This window comes from Lissotriton helveticus, chromosome 8 (assembly GCF_964261635.1).
Source record: "Lissotriton helveticus chromosome 8, aLisHel1.1, whole genome shotgun sequence".
NCBI lineage: Eukaryota > Metazoa > Chordata > Amphibia > Caudata > Salamandridae > Lissotriton > Lissotriton helveticus.
Genome location: NC_136069.1, coordinates 773,534,278 through 773,549,836, shown reverse-complemented (window position 1 = coordinate 773,549,836; position 15,559 = coordinate 773,534,278). Strand labels below are relative to the sequence as shown.

General features: G+C 52.8%; 1 protein-coding gene across 1 annotated transcript in view; it reads left to right on the top strand.

The window, feature by feature from the left end:
* Window positions 1-15,559, top strand: part of LOC144772911 (uncharacterized) — a 2,519,762-nt gene that overhangs the window by 2,340,770 nt on the left and 163,433 nt on the right. The gene's annotated exons all lie outside the window — the stretch shown is intronic.

The window sequence follows — 15,559 nt, the reverse complement described above, 5'->3', positions numbered from 1 at the left end:
TGGGAGTCTCCCTGCTCTTAGTAGGTGCCTTTGTCTTCTCACTGGCCTTGTCCAAGGTACAGTCCATGGACATGTGAGTATCCCTTGCCTTGGGAGTACCTTTTGTGTTGAATGCCTGTGTAGCTCCTGAAGGCATGTCCCCCAACAACACTTGTGGATCCTGTGTGTGTACTCCAGTGTATCTGACGTCGTGTACGTGAACAGATTTAGCTGATCTAGGGGATGGGGTCTGTGCCCTGCGTGCCCTGACGTGCTGTCTGACGCTGCTTCTAGTGCAATAACCTGTATTTGAGTCCTGCGCAGAATAATCACTACCCCCTGAGACATCCAGTGGTGTAGATGGGGAAACAGAAGTAGCACCCTGTTCATGCGACTGTACTATTGCAAACGACACACTGCTTGCCAATGACTGCACTGTCCTGTGTAGACCTGCAAGATCGCCATGCATCCCTTCCATGAATGCCACCACCTGCCCCAACTTCCTATCATGGTCCTGGAAAGCATTTGTCATATTGGTCTGCCCCACACACAGCTGTCGCAGCAGATCAACGGCCTCAGCACACAGTGCATTTTGGCTCACCGTGGCAGGGGCAGCGGTGCCTGCACCGAACGCCACTCTGCTCCCCCTACTCCTCCGGCCACGAACAGTACATGGTGCAGTTGGCGGAAGTGTGGGCCCTGTGTGCTGTCTTCCGACAGAAGGTGATGAGTGCCCACTCCCAGTCTGTGACAACAGTGCAGGCTCACCAAGAGTGTCCGACGAGGAGGACGATGGTGTCTCCACATGCGAGTCCTCAGGGACGGTCCTGTCCCCCTCTCCGGCGCTGGCCTCCTCTGTGTCCGTCTGCGTGTGTGCGAAGTCTGAGCCGGACTCATTTCCTCGACTACTCTCCACCGTCTCTGGCTGAGTGTCCTCTGCCATAGCTGAAATGCACATAAAAGATGTGTGAGTCATGGGCACACTGACGTACAGAAGGACCAGGATTGCCAAATTACATAGCTGACAAAGATTTTGTAGCCCTCATCCTGCACATGGCCCACCTCTACCAGTCATCCTCACATTTCCTGCCATGGGGCCATGGACCACTAGGGGATGTGCTTCAACACTCAACTACTAAGCAAGTGGCGTGTCAACATGGCGGACCTGGATGTCAAATGAGAACCACCCAATGGGACCAAAATGGCATCACAGACATACATACGCAACACGGAACTCAATAGTGTGTCTGTGCACCAATACATGCATAGCACTCACAGGTTTCCTACACAGACAGTATGCTCACCGCTAGTTTGCTGTTGATCGGCACTCAGACGTTCGGCCAGTTCAGGATGCGTCACTGCAATGATACGGTACATGAGAGGGGTCATGGAGCGTCGGGCCAGACGGGGCGTCCTTGGAATCAGGCCCAGTGTTACTTCCGCTACATTCTTGCTCAGCCTGGAAATGTCGTCCCAGCATTTGTGGCAGTGTGCATGTCGTCTGTTGCACACCCCCAATGCCCGTACTTCCCGTGCTATGCTCCTCCACAGGTCCTTGCGAAGGTGCAGCTTGACCTACCATGATGGGAGACAAAAGGGTTTAAGTCAGTGGACAGGTGGCCTGTCACACACATAGGGGCAAGACGTAACTGTCAGCAGCCATGCACAATCATGAACATATGTCTAGCCCACACTACACAGCTAAGATAGAAATAGGCGTGATTATTTGGCCCCCTCATGCACACCAACATGTCCCACACTGCACTTACCACCCGTCCTGGTGCGCCGTAGAGGCGTCCATAGTTGCGGAGTACACCGTCCACGAGGACATCAAGCTCCGCGGCGGTGAAGGGTCGAGACCGGATCTCTTTGCCTCTCGACATGGCAAGATCACGGAGTATGGCACTAGAGCAGCAGTCGGTGGTCAGCTCAGCAGCAGCAGCAGGTCGAGGTGATGGTCACAGGCAGCAGTCGGTGGTCAGCTCAGCAGCAGCAGCAGCAGGTCGAGGTGATGGTCACAGGTAGCAGTCGGTGGTCAGCTCAGCAGCAGCAGCAGCAGGTCGAGGTGATGGTCACAGGCAGCAGTCGGTGGTCAGCTCAGCAGCAGCAGCAGGTCGAGGTGAACAGGCAGCACTGGTCCCCAGGGTAGGAAGTGTCATTTTGGCCAACACACATATATAGGGCCCTCAGCACGTGTCAGTGGCATACGTCGCCACCAATTGGTCAGCCCTGGAAGCGTGATCGTGAAATGGGCCAATGACTGGCCCTGTTGTTGCGGTGCACTGCTTCCGCTACTTGCGATTGGCCATATGCGGCCAGCGTCCCTCTTCCCATTGGCTGCATGTGCAGGGACCGTCACGGGCACACATCGGCAACCGCACGTGCAAGCCTCAGGCACGGATGCTTCAGTTGCAACAATGTTCTATCACTGACGCCTCCATGGCGGTGCACGTACTCAGCGGGGGAGGTGCAGGCCTATACACCCTGTAGATGTACTCAATGGACATGCCAGTTCATGACCCCCCTTACAGTCACCTTGCATCATCCACCGTACACCGGCCGGAGCGGCCGGGACTAGGACGGCCGTGCCCGGCCATGAACACAACCGCCGTGCCCGGCCATGAACACAACCACCGTGCCCGGCCATGAACACAACCGCCGTGCCAGGCCATGTACACAACCGCCGTGCCAGGCCATGTACACAACCGCCGTGCCAGGCCATGTACACAACCGCCGTGCCAGGCCATGAACACAGCCGCATGGCCGGGCACGGCGGTTGTGTTCATGGCCGGGCACGGCGGTTGTGTTCATGGCCTGGCACGGCGGTTGTGTTCATGGCCAGGCACGGCGGTTGTGTTCATGGCCGGGCACGGCGGTTGTGTTCATGGCCTGGCACGGCGGTTGTGTACATGGCCTGGCACGGCGGTTGTGTTCATGGCCGGGCACGGCGGTTGTGTTCATGGCCGGGCACGGCGGTTGTGTTCATGGCCGGGCACGGCGGTTGTGTTCATGGCCGGGCACGGCGGTTGTGTTCATGGCCGGGCACGGCCGTCCTAGTCCCGGCCGCTCCGGCCGGTGTACGGTGGATGATGCAAGGTGACTGTAAGGGGGGTCATGAACTGGCATGTCCATTGAGTACATCTACAGGGTGTATAGGCCTGCACCTCCCCCGCTGAGTACGTGCACCGCCATGGAGGCGCCAGTGATAGAACATTGTTGCAACTGAAGCATCCGTGCCTGAGGCTTGCACGTGCGGTTGCCGATGTGTGCCCGTGACGGTCCCTGCACATGCAGCCAATGGGAAGAGGGCCGCTGGCCGCGTATGGCCCTTGGGAAGTAGCGGAAGTTGAGCACCGCCATGGCGGCGCCAATTATGTTATCTTGTCAGACGCTGCACCATGATGTGTTGTGTGCAGTTGCGTCATGAGGGATGTGAGCGTGATGGGGAAAGGTCATATGTCATACAATATAGCATGTGTGTCCATACAATGCCCATCGGTCGGCACACAATGGGCAACAGATGTGCATTTGTACGTGTTGACGTCGGGTGTGACCCTACAGACGTTCTTACATCTTCACAACTACACAGTACATCACGGCTGTGTGGCCAAATTATGCATCTGTTGTCAGTGTCTTGTTCTGGCGAGGTGACTACAGTGGTGGTGGTACACATGCATTCTGTGTATGTGTTTTGTACGTTGTGTCACCATGCATGTAATTACCGTATGCACATCATTATTGGTGTTGGCATTTGTGCTTGATGACATGGCGTGTGTATAATTTACGTTTGTGTGCATGCAGTTGCATGTGTGTCTGTGATGTGGCTACTAAACAATAGGGTGAAGACTGAAGTTGTGTCAGTAAGGTTCACATGTGATGGAGTTGTACACGTATGCGTCGTTTGTAAGTTGACCTAAGTTACATCTCTCTCCCACACAGGAGGGCTCCAAATGTGCATCGGCCATACACTGTGCTGGAGGATATGGTTGACGAGGAGGTGATTCGGAAATTCCGGCTGGATCGACGTCGGTTGCTGGAGCTTGTGGCTCAATTGTCTCCTCATCTGCAGCCACGTAGGACGTATCCTGGGTCGATTACACCCACTGCAAAGGTCATGGCGGTACTACATTTCTTCGCTACTGGCACATTTCAGTACACAGTTGGACATGCCGGGGGGATGTCACAGGCCATGTTCAGCACGGTTCTTCGGGATGTCTTGACAGCTATGATGCTGTACAAGAATGACTACATACATTTCCCACGGCCGGAAGAGTTGGCAGCTGTCAAAGCTGATTTCTATGCACTGGGCCACATACCTCACGTTGTGGGCTCAATTGAAGGCACACACATCGCTATCATTCCACCACGGGCACGGGAACAAGTGTTCAGGAATCGCAAACACTTCCATTCGCTGAACGTGCAGGTGGTGTGCCTGGCAAACAACATCATCTCCCATGTGTGTGCAAGATTTCCTGGATCCGCACATGACGCCCACATCATGCGGAGCAGCAATGTCCCACGACTCATGGCTAATCTGCGACCCGGTCAAGCGTGGCTTGTTGGTGAGTGTGCAGTGGGGACTCTTGTGATCTCTGTGTTGCATGGGGTACCCACCATATCTTGTTGTGATGTTTGTCTCTGTCATCCCCCTACATAGGCGACTCGGCTTACCCAAACCGGCCCTGGCTCCTCAGTCCCCTACGTAATCCGAGAACAGCGGGTGAAATGCGGTACAATGAAGCACATGGAAGGACACGGAGAGTCATCGAACGTACTTTTGGACTGCTAAAGTCTAGGTTTAGGTGCCTCGATAAGACCGGAGGGGCCCTGCCTTACTCACCAGGAAAAGTATGCAGGATCGTGATTGCCTGCTGCATGCTCCACAACCTGGCAGTACGCAATGACATTGAACTGCTGTTGGACCCTGAAGACGAAGGAGTTCCTCGGCCTCCCATCCCACCCATGTCGACTGATGAGGATAGTGGTGAGGAGGAAGGTGTGGACCAGAGGCGCCAGCACATAGATCGCTACTTCCCTTGAATGTGAGTAACTACCTCTAGTGGCGGTTGACAATGCCTCATGTATGTTTGCTGGTGTTGTGTGGATGTGGGGTTAATCAGCTGTGTGTTGTTTGTGATGGTTGCATATGTGTGTCTTCATGTCTTTGGACATACAAGTCTCCATGATGTGTGTGCTCTCATCCCATGCTTTTGTGATGGTTGTCGTTTGTGTAATGTTGCTGTGCATTGTGTTGTGATGTGTGTGAATCTGTTTCCTGACGTGTGTTTGCTGTCTCTGATTTTCTCTAGGTCACTCCCGCAGCGCCATGATCATGTACGACTGTGATCCCTGAACCTGTTTACGTCTGTTTCTGAAGGCAATCATGTGAATAAACATGGAGGCAAAACATCATTGTGTGAGTAAGTGCAATTTATTTACAGGTTGTGCTTCTGTGCTGGTGAATATTTACAAGTAAGTGGGGTGGAGGGAGTTGGAGTTGAAGGTAATGGCAGATGAAATGTCCGTGCTGACACCACATTGGGGGGTGTCAGGGTAGTCCAGCAGGCCAGTGGGAATGATTGTCTGTGGGACAGGATACTTAGCTGGGTGAATGTCTGGCACAGGCAGTGACATTGTCATGGTCGTCCCCTCTTGGAGCGTGTGGATGGCGCTCCAACACTGCTCTCAGCCACTTCCTGCCTCGGCCAGCCCCTCCGTCTCTGAGGTGGAACAGAGTCAGCTGGGAGGGCAGGTTGTTGATGGGCTACATCCGTCGCCAGGGGCACAGGTGGTGGTGGCGGCGGTGGAGGCGGAGGTGACGGTGGCGGGGGAGGAGGAGGTGGCGGTGGAGGCGACGGTGGCGGTGGCGCTACGACACTTGGTGGAGGGGGGGGTTGTTCCGGCCAACCCATTCCCTCCACATCGTTGCCTGCTGGCCCATGATCTGCAACATCTGGCCAAGGATGCCACAGATTTCGCGCTGGACGTTGGTGTTGTCCACTGAGTCCTGGTGTGCACGATCTGCGTTTGCCTGGGACAGGTCGTATGACGCCTGGCACCTGGCAAGGGCTTGTAGGGACTGTGCCACTGGATGGGGTAGCTGTCCTTCCTCTGCACGGCGGTGTGTGGCTCGCCTGATTGGCTGATGTCCCGTTGCCTGTGTTTGTGGCCCACTCACCCTGCCTGTGTGTGAGGCCGATGGACCAGCGTCGTGCGCTGGGTTATGCTGGGTGGCACCGGCAGGAGTCGTGGTGCTGGTGGTAGTGGTGGTACTGGTGGTACTGGTGGTACTGGTGGTACTGGTGGTGGTGGGGACTGTGCAGATCACAGAGACAGGTGTCGCTGGAGTCACACATGCGACGTTGGTCGGTCCCGGGAGTCCCTGTGAGCCAGATGGCCCTGGCTGCGTGCTTGGTCCCGCTCCATCCTCCGCACCGGAGCTGCCTGTGTCCTCGTCACCAGAGAGTCCTGTAGGTGTGGGAGGCGAGGCTGGCGGCTGGGTACTGGTTTCCCCAGTCAGTTGACGATCACCTGAGGGACAAGATGGAGCTGGTCAGTAATGTGGACATTACATGGTTATATAGATTTGTAGACATTTCTGTTTCCTGTCGCACACACCCTCCACCACCACCACCACCACCCTCCCCGTGAACATCGGGGCCTGTTGGGAGTTGTAGTTTGGGCCTCTCACACGCCCCACACACCCTCCACCACCACCACCCTCCCCGTGAACATGGGGGCCTGTTGGGAGTTGTAGTTTGGGCCTCTCACACGCCCCACACACCCTCCACCACCACCACCACCACCCTCCCCGTGAACATGGGGGCCTGTTGGGAGTTGTAGTTTGGGCCTCTCACACGCCCCACACACCCTCCACCACCACCACCCTCCCCGTGAACATGGGGGCCTGTTGGGAGTTGTAGTTTGGGCCTCTCACACGCCCCACACACCCTCCACCACCACCACCACCACCCTCCCCGTGAACATGGGGGCCTGTTAGGAGTTGTAGTTTGGGCCTCTCACACGCCCCACACACCCTCCACCACCACCACCCTCCCTGTGAACATGGGGGCCTATTGGGAGTTGTAGTTTGGGCCTCTCACACGCCCCACACACCCTCCACCACCACCACCCTCCCCGTGAACATGGGGGCCTGTTGGGAGTTGTAGTTTGGGCCTCTCACACGCCCCACACACCCTCCACCACCACCACCACCACCCTCCCCGTGAACATGGGGGCCTGTTGGGAGTTGTAGTTTGGGCCTCTCACACGCCCCACACACCCTCCACCACCACCACCCTCCCCGTGAACATGGGGGCCTGTTGGGAGTTGTAGTTTGGGCCTCTCACACGCCCCACACACCCTCCACCACCACCACCACCACCCTCCCCGTGAACATGGGGGCCTGTTGGGAGTTGTAGTTTGGGCCTCTCACACGCCCCACACACCCTCCACCACCACCACCCTCCCCGTGAACATGGGGGCCTGTTGGGAGTTGTAGTTTGGGCCTCTCACACGCCCCACACACCCTCCACCACCACCACCACCACCCTCCCCGTGAACATGGGGGCCTGTTAGGAGTTGTAGTTTGGGCCTCTCACACGCCCCACACACCCTCCACCACCACCACCCTCCCCGTGAACATGGGGGCCTGTTGGGAGTTGTAGTTTGGGCCTCTCACATGCCCCACACACCCTCCACCACCACCACCCTCCCCGTGAACATGGGGGCCTGTTGGGAGTTGTAGTTTGGGCCTCTCACACGCCCCACACACCCTCCACCACCACCACCCTCCCCGTTAACATGGGGGCCTGTTGGGAGTTGTAGTTTGGGCCTCTCACACGCCCCACACACCCTCCACCACCACCACCACCACCCTCCCCGTGAACATGGGGGCCTGTTAGGAGTTGTAGTTTGGGCCTCTCACACGCCCCACACACCCTCCACCACCACCACCCTCCCTGTGAACATGGGGGCCTGTTGGGAGTTGTAGTTTGGGCCTCTCACACGCCCCACACACCCTCCACCACCACCACCCTCCCCGTGAACATGGGGGCCTGTTGGGAGTTGTAGTTTGGGCCTCTCACACGCCCCACACACCCTCCACCACCACCACCACCACCCTCCCCGTGAACATGGGGGCCTGTTGGGAGTTGTAGTTTGGGCCTCTCACACGCCCCACACACCCTCCACCACCACCACCCTCCCCGTGAACATGGGGGCCTGTTGGGAGTTGTAGTTTGGGCCTCTCACATGCCCCACACACCCTCCACCACCACCACCACCACCCTCCCCGTGAACATGGGGGCCTGTTGGGAGTTGTAGTTTGGGCCTCTCACACGCCCCACATACCCTCCACCACCACCACCCTCCCCGTGAACATGGGGGCCAGTTGGGAGTTGTAGTTTGGGCCTCTCACACGCCCCACACACCCTCCACCACCACCACCACCACCCTCCCCGTGAACATGGGGGCCTGTTGGGAGTTGTAGTTTGGGCCTCTCACACGCCCCACACACCCTCCACCACCACCACCCTCCCCGTGAACATGGGGGCCTGTTGGGAGTTGTAGTTTGGGCCTCTCACACGCCCCACACACCCTCCACCACCACCACCACCACCCTCCCCGTGAACATGGGGGCCTGTTGGGAGTTGTAGTTTGGGCCTCTCACACGCCCCACACACCCTCCACCACCACCACCCTCCCCGTGAACATGGGGGCCTGTTGGGAGTTGTAGTTTGGGCCTCTCACACGCCCCACACACCCTCCACCACCACCACCACCACCCTCCCCGTGAACATGGGGGCCTGTTGGGAGTTGTAGTTTGGGCCTCTCACACGCCCCACACACCCTCCACCACCACCACCCTCCCCGTGAACATGGGGGCCTGTTGGGAGTTGTAGTTTGGGCCTCTCACACGCCCCACACACCCTCCACCACCACCACCACCACCCTCCCCGTGAACATGGGGGCCTGTTGGGAGTTGTAGTTTGGGCCTCTCACACGCCCCACACACCCTCCACCACCACCACCCTCCCCGTGAACATGGGGGCCTGTTGGGAGTTGTAGTTTGGGCCTCTCACACGCCCCACACACCCTCCACCACCACCACCACCACCCTCCCCGTGAACATGGGGGCCTGTTGGGAGTTGTAGTTTGGGCCTCTCACACGCCCACACACCCTCCACCACCACCACCCTCCCCGTGAACATGGGGGCCTGTTGGGAGTTGTAGTTTGGGCCTCTCACACGCCCCACACACCCTCCACCACCACCACCCTCCCCGTTAACATAGGGGCCTGTTGGGAGCCATGAACATGTTAGTGAGTTGGTGTCCAACGTGCATGGGTTGGGGCGTAGGAGATGTTTCTTCTCAGTTGTGTGAGCCTGACCATGTCGTGCTGATCGTGGTGCTTGGTTTGTACTCACCAGTCTCTTCTCCTTCGTCAAGTCCGTATAGGCTCTCTGGGTGTAGTATCACCAGCACCTTCTCCTCCCAATCGGTGTAGGGTATGGGCTCCGGGGGTGTGCCACCGCCAGTATGATTGGCTCTAGCAAAGTTTTTAGCTCGGATGCCCTTGACCCTGGTCTTCAGGTCATGCCACCGCCTCTGAATGTCATGCTTCGTCCTCGGCACAGTCCCCGACGCATTCACCCGAGTGACGATCCTGTCCCACGTGTGGTTCTTTTGCGCCACGGACGTCTGCTGGACTTGGGCCCCGAAGATGTGGGGCTCAACACGGATTATTTCATCTACCATTACCCTCAACTCTGTCTCCGTGAATTTGGTTTTTTTTTTGGGTGCCATGGTGTGTGGTGCTCAGTGTGTGAGTTGAGTGAGTTGGGGGGTGCAGGTGTGTGGTGTGTGATGTGTAGGATTTGTGTGGTGGGTGTTTGTGTGGTGGGTGTGGTAGGGTGGTGGGTGGGTGTCTTCTATGTGAGTTTGCAGTATCTCGAATTGGGCCTCTTGCTGGCAGCAATGCTGTGATGCAAAGGATTGTGGTAGCGTGTGGGTGTCATTTTATAGTCGTGTCTCAATGGTTGTTGGCAGTCAGGTGGTAGGTGGGCATGTTGACTAGTGTGCATTATTGGATAATTGGGACGTGTCATGGTGGCTTGTGCTTGGTGTTGGGGGGGGGGGCGTTGACAATGTTCGTATGTTTGCTTTGGACTTGCGGTACACTTTCTAACATTTGTTTGCCGCTAGGGATGTTGTGCCTGTTGGCCTTCCGCAGTGATGCTGTGGTGATCATTGCATTCTTTCCGCCGCGGACGTGGATGGCTGTGCGTTCCGTGGTACGGGCGGATTTATCCTAATTGCGGCCACGGAGTATTCACAGGTATGGCGGTACATGTGTTATTTTCCGCGGTCATTTCCGTCCGCGGCAGTGGTTGTTCATTGGACTCCGTCTGCCGCGGACGGAGTTGGATGTGTTCCGTCCACCGCGGACGGTGTTGGTTATGATCCGTCCGCCGCGGTCGGAGTTTCGTGACATGATTATCCTAATCCCAACCGCGGAATCTCCGCGGCGCAGGCGGGAGTAAAATTTCCCCCACCATGGCGGACAGTACCCATTTCCGTCCGCCATCCTAATCGACCCCTTACTGTTAGACAGAAGCCAGCTGTGTCCAAGTGTGCCTCCCAGGTCATGTGCGCCAATGGTTTGTACTGAGTGCAATGCCTTTTTTATTTATGTTTTAAAAAGCAGAACACAAATAAAAGACATTGTCATTTACAGTGCCAATAGCTCAAACTTGCGTAATTGTGAGACCTATTGCATTGCAAATCCTTGTCGTTGTTGCTAGGAGTGCTAGTCCTCTCTAAATACGTACAATGATGGGGGCTTTTCTTCTTGTATTTTGGAGACATCATTCGGCCATCATGGGGCCATTAGGCAAGTTTTCTTGGCAGTTGACCATGTGCTCTATATTGTACTTTTGCAGAGCCTGTAATGACTGTCTTGTTTCAAGGTGATCCATATTTTTGTCTCAATCTACTACGGGGAAAAGAAGGAAAAATGATGCTTCTCCTGGGTGTCAAGAAGGGGGTGTAAGAAATGGTATTTCAGGTTGGCTGAGGTATGCACCCAGGTCAGGCAGGAATCAACACTCTGGTCAGGGTAGCTAGATAGACACTAAAAGATAAAATTTGCTCACCCTCTTGTAACTTGGTATAGAGCAGTCAGGCTTATCTAAAGATGCAATGTGTAAAGTATTTCTGCAACACATTCACACAGTAACACACTGAATGCACCACAAACAAAACTCCACACATGTTTAGAACATTAGATTATTATATTCTGAACAAAACAATATCACAATGACAAAAATCCAAAGTATAGAAGTTGAGATATTGAATTTTAAAGGAATAAATGCAATAAAGCACTTAGAAGCAAGTAGTGCAAAAAAGTTTAATTTAGGTCGCTGTAGACCAGGGCAAAGTAAGAGTTTGGGTCGACCACGATAGAGTGCCAGCTGGCTACAGGACCCACGCAGGCCCCGTTGAACAACATACCTTTCTTGGTCGCAAACAGAGAGATGCATCGATATCAAGGATCGCAGAGTCAGGAGGCATCGAGCGATGCCCCATATTCTGCCACGCAGTCGAGAGGATGCATCGATCTCACCAAGCTGCAGCGGCGGCAATACACTGTCTGAAGAGTCGATCTCTGGAGGAAAATATTGGTTCAGAGGCAATGTGCCGAATTTTACTCCCACAACGGGGTCGATACGCCTGTTCTGCTACACGCAGATAGGAGATATGTCGAAATCCAAGTTGCTAATGTCTGGACCACTTCCAGTGATCCAGGCACAGGAGCAGGGGTACAGACTTTGATATCCCTGAGTCTCAAGGAACATGAGGAAAATCAACAAGCCCTTGGAGAGTACTTGGAGTGAAGGCAGAGTCCAGCTCTCCTTCAGCAGAGTCAGATAGCAGAAGGCAGCAGGGCAACAAAGGACAAATTAATTACCTTCGGTAACACCTTATCTGGGCAGTACCCCTGCGCGCAGATAGGTGGCATCGGTCAACTCCACGTGACTTCATAGGCTTCATGTTCGTCGTTGTGATGTCTGCATTATCTATATATGTGCATGGCGGCCTCTGAAGATACAGTGGACAAAGGAAGAGTACCTGCACTTGCACCTTGATTTCTGTCCAGGAGTGGGGAGACTGTGAGCCTCAGTTTGTTCTTCTCCCCAGGAAGGGATGCTGAAAGGAAGAGCCTGCAGGAGTCCAGAGGACTACAGCCCCCAGCATTCTTTGAGCTCCAACGCGCATAAAACATCCGCCGGCCCACGGTGTAGAGTACCTGCACTTGCACCTTGATTTCTGTCCAGGAGTGGGGAGACTGTGAGCTGCAGTTTGTTCTTCTCCCCAGGAGGGAAGGCTGAAAGGAAGAGCCCGCACGAGTCCATAGGACTACAGCCCCAGCATTCTTTGCAGTCCAACACGCATATGAACACACACGCCGGCCCGCGGTGCGGGACGTGCGGGAGGGATGTGCCTGGGCCACGCCCGGGCCAAGGGCGGGCCCATCCACAGCCATCATCGCCCAGAAGAGGCGGGCTGGGCCACCCCCCCAATGTTTGTATTTTCGTAACCTGCAGTGATCTATGTTCTTGATGGCTAAAAGGAAAATCAAAGGTGCCGAAGGAGGGGATGGAATCACTAACACTTTAGATGATTTCCTCCTGAGAGCATTAGACATCCTCTCAAAAGAAATTAAAATTACGGAACAGCGCCTCTCGCTTAAGGAGGTAAGATCCTGCCCGGTGCTTTTTGGTCAGGATTCTTTACTTGCGTTGAATCCTGTTGAGGCTGCCGTACCTGTAGAAACTGGTATAAAATACCACCATCGCCCCAAGAAAGTCCACCAATTGAACCACCTGGTAAAAAAAGAAGGGGGAAGGCGATAAAATTCATAGCAGCAAAGACTGCATCAAAGCCCTTAAGATCCTCGAACCCTAACTACCAAGACATTGATACTCTTCCCTTGCCCAGTGTGAGGGTACACCTTTATCATTAGATGACCTATATGGGAAGTTGGAATTTGTTTTCTTGCGTCTCTTACAACCGCTTATAATGAGACAGAAAAAAATTGAGGATTCAATGTCAGTGTTGTGTAACAGTTTCATTCTTGTGCGGTGGGAAAGGGGGAGGGGGGGGAAAGGGAAAAGTGCAAACACCAGCCTTTGCTGTTTGAAATCTTTGTTACCTAGTCCAACTCAATTCATTCAGCCTCTCCCAATGCCTTGGATTTACACCCTGTGGCTTTTACCTCAACATCAGGAGTCTCAAATTCATCTAGTGATAGTAACCATCTTACTACAAAAACCAACCAACTCCCAAATAGTCTAGAGCAGAGTTGTCCCCCGAATGCGTGTCTCCCCTTATATGACCCCTCAGTTTTACCCCACCGTGTTTTGTCAGAAAATTATATTGCTCATGTTCGACAACCTATAAATGCCTCTTCTTTAGATGGTGGCATTTTAGGTTTTCATCCTAGGAGGGAGGTTAATCACCAACCAGTTGAGGTAGCGAAGTCAGGAGTAAGGCTAGACCTTCCACCAGCAGCCTGCCTTTATGTTAGAGTGTTAGCAAATGTACCAGAATTAAAAGCAAACCAACAAGAAACTACAGAGCAGCTAATCCAAAAAGCCCAGCATTGGCTTTTTAACTATACAGGGGATAGCTTCAATTTATACCGACACCTCATCATGGCCAGGAGGAAAAACTGGGTAGGAAGGGCCCCTAAAACAACCAAAGGGGACTGTATCATCATTAATTGTGACAACCACTACATGGTAGGTGACCTTCTAAGTTTGCTACTAAGTACCCCTACTCTTTATTCTGAAATGTGCGCACTCCCTCTTGGCTTCTTTTTTAAACCCTGCACCCCATTTCAAGTCCCATTCCATAAAATAAATAATGGCCATTTGCCCTCACGTTCTTTTAACCAACGCTTTCCACAACCTTTTTACCCTTACCTCTTAGCAATAGATTTACCTTATTGGACGACATGGCTGAATGTGATTGACTTGATGAGCAGAGTTTAATAGTCAATAATGATGATTATATAGCGTAACATAATGGGTCTCCTGTAATTTCTATTCCCCCTGTAAATTATCAACTAAACACAAGTTTGCAGACAGCTAGCTTAATTTTGTCTCAGAGCCTGATACATACAGAGATCACCTCAGAATCTGTTGCAGTCATTTCGTGGTATATTGCCGGGTATAACTAAAAAAAGTCTAACTCGGACCGGCTGTCTTTGTTAATGGCCTACGACATCTTGTGTCTTCAGGAGACCTGGAAGATTGACCAGATCTACCTGAATGGGCATCGCTCATTTCACACGCCTGCCATACTCTTAGCAGCTGGTCACGCAAAAGGTGGTCTATTGACATTACTCTCAAATACTTTTCCCCTAAAGGTTAAAACCTTTTTAAACTCATCTCCCTATTACCATAATATTCCCCTAGAATGTTATAAAGATAGATATTGGTTACTTATACATTTTTATAATGATCATTTTGGTAGTATTCATGCAGCAATTTTGGACCCTTTGGGGAGAGATATTGCCAATCTGGAAAAGTATGTAACAAGCCTTGTGATATAATCTGGCTAGGGGACTTTAATGCTCACCCTTGCAAGAAGGTTAATACACCAGTGTGTGGGCTAGTAGAAGAAGAAGGGGATTTTTTTCCCCATTTTAGCCACGATAATTATGGTAACGCCTTAAATATGCTGTTAATTATAAATAGCCTTATAATCTTAAATACTTCTGAAATCCTAACTGGCCAGTTAAACTTAACTTTTTCTAGTCGCTCCCACTTCTCGACGCTTGATAATGTTCTGGTCTCAGACCCCATAAAGAAGCTCTTTGCTCAGTTTATGACCAAGTATTACGTTTTCAGTGATCATGCTGCAAATCAAGTTTCTTATCTCTTCTCTACCAAAAAGGGAACACCCTGTTAATCTCCATATTAATCCAGTGATTGCAAGGGAGTATGGGATTGCCTTGAAGTGGGAGTGAGTCGATGCTGTGACGTTTGTGTGTAATATAGTCTCCAAACATGTATTAGAGATAATGACATGTCTAGACCCAATAACTGACAATGGCATAATTACAGCATTTGAGCAAATTCTATTGGAAATTAAAAACAATCTAATACGTTTGATACGTAATGGGCACCATAAGGGTCCTATTTGGTTTGGCGATGAATGTGCAAAATCACTTAAGAACCTTTATATGGCCTTAAAGACAAAACCTAGAGATCAACCTTCGGTCAAGTCCTTACGCCAGCTTTACAGGAAAGCAAGGTTATCAAGGCTAAAAACCTTAAAAGAGGACTAGTGAGAAAGTTTGCAAAGGGCCGCTCTTAACCAGTGTAAAAGAGCGAAGGAACCTAGACCCGACGGTGTTCTAATTTACTTTTTTCTAGATAATCATGAATTTTGGTCACCACTTTTAATAAATGTTTTTAATAAAATTGCTCAAACAGGTGCTCCTTCCTCATGCAAGACGACTGTAATTGTACCTATTTATTCGACAACCTATAAATGCCTCTTCTTTAGA